Here is an 11,467-nt window from a genome sequence, read left to right as displayed (position 1 = left end):
AGATTTGCCCAATGCAATATGTCCTTTGATTTCTTGACTGCTGCTTCCATGGGCATTGATTGTGGATCCAAGTAAAATGAAATCCTTGACAACTACAAAATTTTCTCCATTTACTGTGATGTTGCTCATTGGTCCAGTTGTGAGGATTTTTGTTTTCTTTATGTTGAAGTGTAATCCATTTTGAAGGCTGTAGTCTTTGCTCTTCCTCAGTAAGTGCTTCAAGTCCTCTTAACTTTCAGCAAGCAAGGTTGTGTCATCTGCATGTCTTAGGTGGTTAATAAGTCTTTTTCCAATCCTGATGCCCCGTTCTTCTTCATATAGTCCAGCTTCTTGGATTATTTGCTCAGCATACAGATGAAATAAGTATGGTGGAAGGACACAACCCTGACGCACACCTTTCCTGACTTTAAACCACACAGTATCTCCTTGTTCTGTTCAAACAACTGCCTCTTGGTCTATGTACAGGTTCCTCATGAGCATAATTAAGTGCTCTGGAATTCCCATTCTTCACAATGTTATCTAAAATTTGTTATGATCCACACAGTCGAATGCCTTTGCATAGTCAATAAAACACAAGTAAACATCTTTCTGGTATTCTTGATTCATTACCTGCTGGGAAATCTGCTCTCTGTCTCAGTTTAAAGTGGAGATTAACAAGTGTTGGGAAGCTGTTGAAGATATACCAGCAGAAATGGAGAGTTCCTCCTTGAAAGAAAGCAGAAAGATTGAAGAGGAAGTATCTGTCTCACTAACAGGAGTCAGAGTTATCTTATTCTGTGCCTAAGCGCCATCTGACATTGTCTCATGTAGATACCTCACCAGTCCCATGCTGAGGGAAATATTAACCTTGATGACAGATACACAGAATTCAAAAATTTTTTTTCAGTTGCCTTTGACCTTGAAAAATTGGGCCAGATCAGGAATGGAAATTCCTGGCATTTATAATCGATTGCACCCATGTATGGCAGACATTGCTAATTGATCCTCCCCTTCCTTTCTGCAGCACCTGGGTGCAGCTTTAGGTTCTCAATGCCACGCTGTAGGTGGCCCTGACTGATTGGATCTGGCACCTGATGACATCTCTGGACCAGACTATCCCAAAGTCCCTTCCACAAAAGGAGCTTTTATTCCTGACTCCCATTTTTCAGGCAGGGAAAACTGAGGCTGAGATGATGAGGCTGGAAAGCTGAGAGGGGCTTATGGGCAGGCAAACTCAGGGAGTCCAGCTTTCCCTACCATGTCTGGTGAGAGACCTGAGCTGGCCAAGAGCCGAGTAAGGGGCCACGTTACCCCAGGTGGAGATGGAGCAATGGGCTAGATGCCACAGTCCAGCATGGATGAGAATGCAGACTCTGGGAGACGGGGCAAAGAGGAAGCAGCTGGCTGGGGTGGAAGGAGAGACAGGGCCTGCCTGGGTCGGATTGCAGGGGAGCGAGCAGAGCAGCAGCAGCTGGGGACCAGGCTGCCTGGGGCCCCAGAGAGCTGTCAGGTGCACAGTGGGCAGATCTGGGGATAAGAGAAAAGGGAGGAGAGATGGGAGGGCTTTCCAGCCTCTCGGGTTTCTGTTTGTCCAACTGGATGTGTTCCTTTGCCTCTCCGATCTCCAGGTATCTCTGCTCTCCTTCCACCTCCCAGCTCCCACTCCAAGCAACTTCCAGTGCCCACAATTCCCAAGGAAATTATGGTGGAAACAATCCAGGACTATGATGAATAATCTACCACGGCTCTCCTCATCGTTGATAGTCTGGCTAACCTCAGAGAAGATCAAGAAGTACGTTAAAAACTAATATTTCTGTTCCAGACATTGTGCCAGGCACTTCCCAAGCATCATCTTTTGTCACCTGAAAACAACCCAGTGAGGGAGGTGTTATGACCCCTACTTTGCAGTTCAGAAAACTGAGGCTCACAGAAGTTAAGAAATGGAGCTAATGATTAGTAGAGCCAGGATTCAAACTCAGATCCATCTGGCTCCAGAACTTTTTGTCCTTTGCATGTACAAGAAAGGTAGCATGAGAGACAATTGTACAAAATGCACCTGACAGCTCTCTGCGGCTGAGGGCACTGCTGCCTTGTCCTTGCCTCCTCCCTGCCACTTCCTAATAGTGCCCCCTCACCCTGCCCCTCCTCCACCCTCCCTAGTCTCCTCCCACTGGCTGCTCCGCAGGTCTCTGGTTCTCATCCCATCCCTGTGCCATAGACCAGGTCACCACTATAACCTGTCACTCCAGTCTGTGCTTAGCCTCCTCCTCAATGTACCCATCCCCCGCCACCCACCCCTCCAATTCTTCTACCTCGGAGCCCTGCCAGGGTGCTGTTGCTAAAGGTCACGTCTGACCACACCCACTTAAACTTGCAGTGACTCCCTTTAGTTTTTGGGATAATAGTTTAAATCCTTAATGCGATAGACATGACTTGGGAGACCTCGGCAAGTCCCATCTGCTCGTGTGCCTCAGCTGCCCCGTCTGTGAATGGAGCAGTCAGATGGCATGATTTCTAGGTGCTCTCCCAGCCTTGTTATGTGTGGTGCCAGGCGCCACATGGAATGTGGCTTGCGGCCAGGACTACATGTTTTTCACTTTGGGAGTTGGAGGCTGGGGGGAGGTGGAGGGGTTGATGGCAGGGATTACAACGGACTCACATGCTGTGGCTCCTGCTGATCCCTGGGTTTGAAGTAGTCCTGCCACCCAAACAATCCATACCCAGACTCCTACACATCCTTCAGGACTCCACCTGAGCATCACTACTCTGGGAGGCCCTCTGATTTGCCCCAAGTAGGGTTGATTACTTCCTCCTACTGTGCCCCTGCTGAGCCACGTGCTCTAACCACCTGTTGTGTTGTGGGCCAGACCCTAGGCTAGATTCTGGGGTAGTAATGAGGGGTAGTAAGGATAGCTGTGGAAGGAGATCAAGCAGAGCCCATTAGCACAAGCCTTTACTTGAAAATGCTGGGCTCTGAAGGACCGTTCTGAGCTGTGGCAGGAGGGTGGAACATTGTACAGGGCTTTAGCAAGAGGGGCTCAGCGGGGTACAGCTAGTTCCAGAAATCGTTGGTCAAGGATGGTTCTTGGGAGAGGGAAGAATTGTTCTTGCAGATTAGCAGCCACTGTCGGGGCAGCTTGGACTTTATCAATAGGCGGTGGGGAGGGACAGCTCTAGGGGACAGAGAACTTTGAGGGCCACAGTGAAGCGTTCATAGTCCTTCAGGGTCTCTTCAATGGTTTCAGCTGGGACCCTTCCCAGAGGCTTCGCAAAGATGCCATCTCTGGTGGCAGGATTCCAGACAGTGTGATGTGAGTTCTTCCTTCTGCCTCTCAAATCAGGCCATGTTAGCTGTCACCAGCCTAGTCCAGGGCCAAGGCCGCTGTGTCCCTCCAATCCTGGCCCTGGGCCTCCTTTGCACCCCTGTCTTCTCAGCTGTAAGACGGGGTGAGAGGCGTGAATGAAGGGTTCTGTGTCTTTAGGCTGGCTTTAGTACCTTAGCAGGTATCAGGCTCTGTTCCAAGCACATAGCATTATTAACTCACTTGACCCTTCCCGCAATGCTGAGGCGTACTATTCTTACTCCTGTTTTACAGAAGACTATGGCACAGAGTGGATAAGTGACTTACCCAAGGGCACACAGCTAGGATTTGAACTCAGGCAGTGCTTAGCACTCACAGGGGCACAGCTCCTAACAGCTTATAAAGTGTGTGCCTGCCTAGTATTTCATACAACCGCCCAGCAACCCAGCAAGATGGGAGTGGGGCAGGGATTCTGAGCCCTGTTTCACAGATGAGAAAAGAGCCCTCCAAGGGGACAGTAATGTGTCCCAGGCCACGCAGTGAGTTTGGCAGAGGGAAGTGGGACCCTGGGCTCTTACCGCTGCTTCTTGCTGCCTCATAGCTGCTGCCGTGATGGGGGAGGGGGTGTTGATTAAACCTGAGCTCAGCACCAGTTGCTGAGCCCCTCCTGTGACAGCCCCGGGACATCCCCTTAGCTGGCTTGCTCAGAGACATTTTCCACCACCACGGTGTGACATCGCATCGCACAGCCAGACAGATGGGGCGGGCGCGGGGATGTGCGAAAGCAAGGCAGGAAGCGCCGAGTGGGGGGAAGAGGTGCCCAGGCTATGATTCCAGGAAAGCAGGACGCAGAGGGGAGGGAGGAGCGGGTGGAAGATTCGTGGCTTTCCTTAAGCTGCACACCTGGCCTGGTCCGGCACTGGCCCCCGAGAGGGGGCTGCTTTCTGCCTGGTCTGCAAAGACTCCCTGCCTTGCAGGGGAGGGGGTGGCCATGGAAGACCCAGACAAGTACACCAATGGTCACAGTCCTCCCACTGAGCCCTGTGTGCACAGGCTTTACTCAGAAGCATTAGAAGGCTCTGAAGACGCATTCTGATTTGGGGCAGGAGGGTAGAATGCTTTACAGGGCTTAGCAAGAGGGCCTTAGGTGGGGCACAGCTAGTATCAGAAATAGTTGGTCGAGGATGCTTCTTGGAAGAGGGAGGAATCGTTCTTGCAGATTTAGCCATTCCTTCCTTCAATACACGTTTGTTGTTGTTTGTTGCCATGGAGTTGATTCTGACTCATGGGGACACCATGTGTGCAGAGTAGAATTGTGCTCAACAGGGTTTTCAAGCCTGTGTGTGACCTTTCAGAAGCAGATAGCCAGGCCTGTCTTCCAAAGCACCTCTGGGTGTGTTTGAACCGCCAACCTTTTGTAGCATCATTGTCCCTATTTTCTATAGGAGGAAGCAGAGGCACAGGAAGATCAAGTAACTTGCTCAAAGTCATGTGGCTAGTAAGTGGTAGAGTTAGGATTCAAACTCAACGTTCTGACTCCAGTACCTGGGTTTTTAACTCATGCAGTGTCAGACAATAGGGAGTAGTGGGGTCTGTGTCAAATTTGCTCAAGGGCAGCCGCTGCTGATTGTTGCCACGTTGGGAGATAGGCCCAGAGCAGTCAGATCTTCTAATTTTTAAAGAGAAGCTTTTTATGCGAAATGTCCTGATTTTTAAACATCAGCTACTAATTAAAAAAAAATTTAAATGCTGTAGAGCCAAGTAAAATGTGTTTGCAGGCTAGATAGACAGGAAGGAAGGAAAAAGGACTTATTGTAAAGGTCACTTCTTCTGGAAGCCCTCCTGGCCCTGTTTGGGCTGGGTGCTCCTCCACTCCTCCCATCCCATGCTTTCTGAGTTGTGACCCCTCCAGGCCAGGACCCTCAGTGTCCCATCCACCAGTGCATCCCAGGCCTGGCACAGAATGTTCACTAAATGAATGTGTTGACTAGTAAATGGGTAAAGGAAGTGATGAAAGGAAGGAAGGAAGAAAAAGAGGGAAGAAGGGAGGGAGGGACAATTATATAGCAGTTTTGAAAACCTGGACTTGTGTATAAACTGGAAAACAATGTGGACAGAAGGGGCCTAGAGCACTGGTGTTAGGGCATCTCAAAGCCCCACCCAGATCAATAGCTGCCTGATGACGTGATTATCAAGGAGACCAGAGGCCCTCAGGGAGGCTTTGCGTGAAAGGGCAGCAGGAAAGAGGCTCCTTGGAGAGTCTTCCGTTGCTCAGGCTTTGGACGGGGCTTCCTTAGAGCACAAGAGCTGGGCCCTCCAACTGAACCGTCTGTGGAGGAGGAGTCTGGCTGCAACTACATTTTTAGGTAAAAGAAGAAAAAAGTTGAAAATTGGAATTCTGCACTCCTTGGAAATTTTTATCAGCTTTCATGCCTAAGATCTTATATTTACAGAAATGATAGTGTCCTTTTATTGATTAATTTTTGGACAGGGCACTGGAAAGAGTGTGGGCCTGGGAGTCAGATAACCCTGCCTCGGCCCTACTGTGGGACTTGGGGTGTACTCTCCCTGTCTCTGGGTCTGGGTCCCCCATCTGTTCCACGAGCCCTTCCTTCTGGGGCCCCATGGCGGAGGAGGCAGGGCTGTGTGATGCAGGCAGCTTCATTCTGTGTCCCAGACATGGCACGTCTCAAACCCCAAACCCTGAGTCAACAGCAGCTCCCTGACCACTGGGTAGGAAGGCAGTGAGGGCATCGTCTACGGGCCTGAGTGAGCTCTCCCTCCCCTGCAGGAGAAGCCAGGGTCCTGAAGGGTGGAGTAGGAAGGAGGGATGGACACAGAGGCAGAGGGTGATGTGAGGGTGGCACTGGGAAGGAGCACCAGCTCTGACGTCAGAGGGCCTGGTTTGAATCCCAGCTTCCTGCTCTTTGTGGCTGCTTTACCTTGAGCAAATCACATCTGCTTTCTGTGAAATGGGGCCAAAATGACCATTTTTCTTATTAGAGGATGTACTGGTCTCCTAGGAGCCCCAGTGGCACAGAGGTTAAAGTGCTTGGCTGAACCAAAAGGTTGGCAGTTTGAACCCACCAGCTGCTCTGTGGGAGAAAGATGAGGCAGTCTGCTTCCATAAAGATTACAGCCCTGGAAACCCTGCGGAGCAGTTCTACTTTGTTCTATAGGGTCGTTAGAATCGACTCGGCAGCAGCAGGTCTGGTTTTTAGTCTTGGTATCAGTCTCCTAGGTCTGTCATAGTAAAGTACCGCAAAGGGGTTGGCTTTAAACAATGGAAATTCATCATCTCACAGTCCTGGAGGCCGCAGTCCGCTGGCCCCTGTTATCTCCGAAGGCTCTAGGGGAGGATCCTTTCTCATCTCTCTCATCTTCTGGTAGCCCCGGGTGCTCCTTGGCTAGTAAATTCATCCTCACCTGGCCATCCTTCTCCTTCCTCTCTCTGTGTGTCTTCTCCTCTTTTATAAGGAGTCACCCAGGTTGAATTAGGACCCACTCTGCTCCAGTAATCTGTCTTGGAAGAAGTACAACCAGAATGCTCCTTAGAAGCAAGGATGTCGAGACTGTATCTCACATACTTTGGACATATAGTCAGAAGGGACCATTCCCATCCCTGGTGAAGGACATCATGCTTGGTAAAGTAGAGGGTCAGCAAAAAAGAGGAAGACCCTCAATGAGATGGATTGACACAGTGGCTGCAGCAATGGGCTCAAGCATAACAACGATTGTGAGAGTGGCGCAGGACCAGGCAGTGTTTCGTTCTGTGGGGCATAGGGTGGCTGTGAGTCGGAACTGACTCCACAGCACGTAATGACAACAGCAACGGCTGCTCCGGTATGACCTCATGTTAACTGATAACATCTTCCAAGACCTTATTTCCAAAAACGTGACGTGCACAGGTACCAGGGGTTAGGGCTTCAGCACATCTTTTGGGGGGACACAATTCAACCCGTAGCAGGGGAGGTGACCAGTCACGTCTCTGGTCAGCCGTGTTATAAAGTCACAGAGTCTTACAGCCAAGAGGGCCTTGGGAGACCTTGAGTCCTGTAGAGACGAGGGAGGAGGGGTTGCCGAGCCCGTGACTGCTGTCAGGCCACCCTGACGAATTACGGTTCCTTGAAGCCTCTGACCAGCATCCGTAAGTATTGCTGAAGGCCCTGTCCTCTGTTAGGTACTCAGGGGGATGGACAGAGGGAAAGAAACTCATTACCAAGCACCTCATCTGTCCCCTGGCTGTCTCCCCAGGCTCAACCAGGCTTTTCAAGGGCGGGGAGGTGCCTCGTTAGGTTCCATGGCCCCCAGGTCTGGCATGTGCTGGACCCGTGTTGGGGCTCAATACCCGTTTAATAAATGAGCAAATGAGTTGTGGTGAGCATACCACGAGACAGACAGAGGTGACAGAAGTGACCTCCAGGGACCCGGCCAGGAGCAGCCTGTGAAGGCCTGGTCAGGGCAACGGGAAAGGTGTCTCTGGCACGTGGCCGATGGAGCGTCCTCTCCTTCAGCAGCAGGCCCACTCAGGCCAGGCTCCAGAGGCCTGTGGGAGGGAGGAGGAGAGCCAGGGTGGTGGTATCAAGTGTAGAGAGACAGCAGCATCAGAAATGACTCAAGGACTCAGGGTCACAGGGACCTTTGAAAATCGAGTCCACAGCCATGTAGCTGCTCCCCACGCTGTCTCTGAGCCCACAGGAGCCCGCCTCTCAGACACCTGTCTAGACGTCTGACACTGCAGGCAGAGTCACCCCCCTCACTGCAGCCCCTGGGCTCCCTGGGGCTTTCCCTGAGGATTTTAGAGAGAAGTTCAACCCAGTAGAGAAGAGTCTCCAGGACAGGCCTCTCCCTGCCAGAGTGGCAAGGGACTTCCCACCATGCCTCCCTGAGCTCTGAGACCCACTGACCACTGACCCACAGAGGAGGCTGACTCTCCTACTGTCTCCCTGGCCTGATTTCTCCTCCCCTCAAGACAGAACCATCACTCCCCATCCAAGAGACCAGACTGGAGTCTCCGTTCCACCCACAATGGGCTTCAACCTCTCCTCTCAGAACCTCGGTCTCTTCTTCTGTTAACTGGGGACACATATTCCCACTCCCAGGCCTGGACTTGAGGTGTAATTGTGATGAACCATGTTTATAAAGGGACCAGCATGAGGCCTGGAGCTCAAAAATCCTCACTGTATTATCATCCAAGTTGATAATAACTGTCATTTGTTCACTCAACAAACATTTATTTCTTCTGTGTGCCAGGCACTGTTCTAGACTGGGGATCCTGCAGGGGACAAAACAGACAAAGCCTTTGTCTTCATCAGTCTCCCAGTCCAAAAGGGATAAGGAAGTAGGGAGGGAGTCAAGAAGTAAACCACTAAACTGGATAATTTCAGAGAATAAGTGCTATGATGGGGCGGGGGTTGGGGGGAGGTGCACGCAAGGGAGGCGGAAGGGTATACCTAAAGGCTGGGCTGTTGGAATTCTTGCTTCCAGAGCTTTCTCTGAGCTCAACAAGTTCAGCTACCCCCAACCTCCCTTTACTGTGCCTAAACTTCCACCATTATTCCACTCCATGGCTCAAGATATCACATCTCCGGAAGGTTCCTGATAAAAACGCAAAGATCTTGGCTCTTCAGCCTCTTCAGTGGACAATGAGTGAGCACCTGCTGTGTGCCAGGCTCTGGCGTAAAGTGGAACACACACATGGGCTTTGCCATAGCATTGAACCAACACCAGTTCACTGAGGTCTTCTCATGCTGCCAGCAAAGGCAGACAACCGTTTCCCACGGGAGGCACTGGACCGAGGTCAGGGGCTGTGACTGGCTGGCCAGGAAGCCTCCGTCTCTGAGTGTCACCTCATCTTTAGAACATTGATCTGCTTATGAAGTGGGATGCTGAAGGGCCAACGTTTTCTTTTTAACCGAGAACTTGTGTGTAATCCCCCAGCTCTGTTGGGCGGAAGTCAAATGTGTGTCACTCATGGCCAGCCCAGGCCTGGTGTGCTGTAGGCAGTCAATAAATCAGTGTTAGTGTAATTAATAAACCAGGAGCCATGAGCTCAAATCTCCTCAGAGTCTCAGTGTCTGTAAATTGGGGTTAAAAATGACACCTTCCTGAGAGAATAACTATGAAGCCCTGGGAACAGTGCCTGGCCTGTGGTGAGTGCCGGCCACAGGATCAGGACGCAACCACCCACGCCGTGGAGCCAGAGGGAGACACAGAGCTGCCCCGCACACCCCAACTCCACCCAAACAATGAGCTAAAAGAAAGGCAATTTTTCAGGCTTCCCAGGTGGGAGGTGCAGCACGTGGCAATTTATACACGTTTTTGTCTTTCTGTCCTCAGCAACCCAACTTTATCATTCCCATCCCCCAGGCAGTGAAATGGCAGCTTGGGGAGGTGATGTGTCTTGCCTGGGTCACTAGCAACTGGAGGGGCTGGGATTTCAGCCCAGGTCCTCTAACTCCTCAACCCCCAGCTCCATCCTTGTCACCTGGGTGTGGAGGACACCATTTGTGGTTTCTGGGTCCCTGTGCTGAGGCCTGTTTCTTCCCTATGCTACTGGGCCAGGCCTGCTGGATCCCCTGGGTCCCTATGCTGAGACCTATCTCTTCCCTATCCTGCTAGGTCAGGCCTGCTGTATCCCCTGGCCTCCAAGCCTCTCCGGCCAGGCCTCCAAATAGCCTCTCTGTCCCCAGGGGCTGAGGTCCAGCACCAGGGAAAAATGCAGACTCCCAGAGAGGAGCAGGGCCTTCATCCCCTGCCTGTGTGTGAAGGTGTTCCCACCAGGTATGTGTGTCCCTCGGCTGCCGAACAAGTGTATCCAGACCACATGGTTACCCTTGGGAACAGAGGGAAGCCCTGTCTCAGTGGCAGGCTCCCCGCGCCCCTGCCACCAACGGCTGTCTGAGTTCTTGGGGAGGTGGGACCCTTGAGCATGTATTTAATTTAAAACCCTCCCTCAGCATTTTGCTGACCCCACCCCCAGATGCCAGCCCTACCCCAGGCAGTGACTGATGGGTGGCCAAGTGGCTGTCAGGTACAGGGGACGTTGGTTGTGCCTTTCAGACCACCGAGCTACCAGCGTGCCCTGCTTCCGGGGCCTGGGCCCCTTTGCCTTCCAAAGGACAGGTGGGGCTCAGAGGCAGGGCCAGGGTGTCTCTGCCCCTGCCCATGACCCCCTCCCTGCTCCCATGGAAGCACCTTTCCCTTGGAAAATTTGCAGCAGGGTGGGGGCCAGGGCCTGGGAAGAGGGGACCTTGGAGGGAGGAGAGAAAATTGCCGGGGGCTAGAGCAAGAGAGAGTGGGACGAGCCTGCGGTCCTCTCTCAGGGCCTCCATGAGGCTCGTGGGCAGGGGGCAAGGCCTTGAGGGGCTGAGGAGCAGGAAGAAAGGGAAGGTGCCCCTCACCCAGAATTCCTAACTGGCCCCACAGCCCTCCTCCCGCCCCGCCTAGCCCTTTCCCTTCCTGGAGAGGGCACTGCACAGGGCATACATCCAGACATGACTGTAACCCCTGATAGACACCCACCTCAGGACACATAGCACTCCCCTACACTCACCCTACACATACGCTTGGGGATGCACGTGCTTGCAGCAGGCACCCTCACAAAACATATCCGGGGCATGCGAGGGGTGACACATACGAGGTGACACACATATAGGCACCACACACATGCAGTCTTTACATTCACCCCAGACCCTGGTACCCATTGACCTGCCCCAGACACACGGGTGTGTAACGAGGAGGACAACCCCACTGAGAATCTGCTGTGTGCCCCCACAACATACACACACACTCACACACACCTCACATACACACATACACCCCACTTACTCCACATACATACCTACACCACATACACACACACACACACACACTCCACACACACACCCTACATACACACACCCCACATGCTTCACATACCACCTACACCACACACACACACACACACACACACACACGCACACACACACACGCTGGGACCCATGTGTCCACGGCACACAGGGTTTCAGGTGTTCACACCACATATGGTCTCAGGGCGCACCCTGATTGAAAGTCAACTGCCTTCTAAGGGACAAATATCCTCCTGTACACACCCCAGTAACCCTGGCTCCCAGCACATGCTTCAGCACACCCCCAGACCAAACCCATCATGTCTACAGAGCGCTGTCCAGTAGAACTAGAACGCG

Source organism: Trichechus manatus, unplaced genomic scaffold (assembly GCF_000243295.1).
Source record: "Trichechus manatus latirostris isolate Lorelei unplaced genomic scaffold, TriManLat1.0 scaffold00027, whole genome shotgun sequence".
In the NCBI taxonomy this organism is placed as follows: domain Eukaryota; kingdom Metazoa; phylum Chordata; class Mammalia; order Sirenia; family Trichechidae; genus Trichechus; species Trichechus manatus.
The sequence above is the reverse complement of the archived record's forward strand: the minus strand, read 5'-3'. Positions refer to the sequence as shown.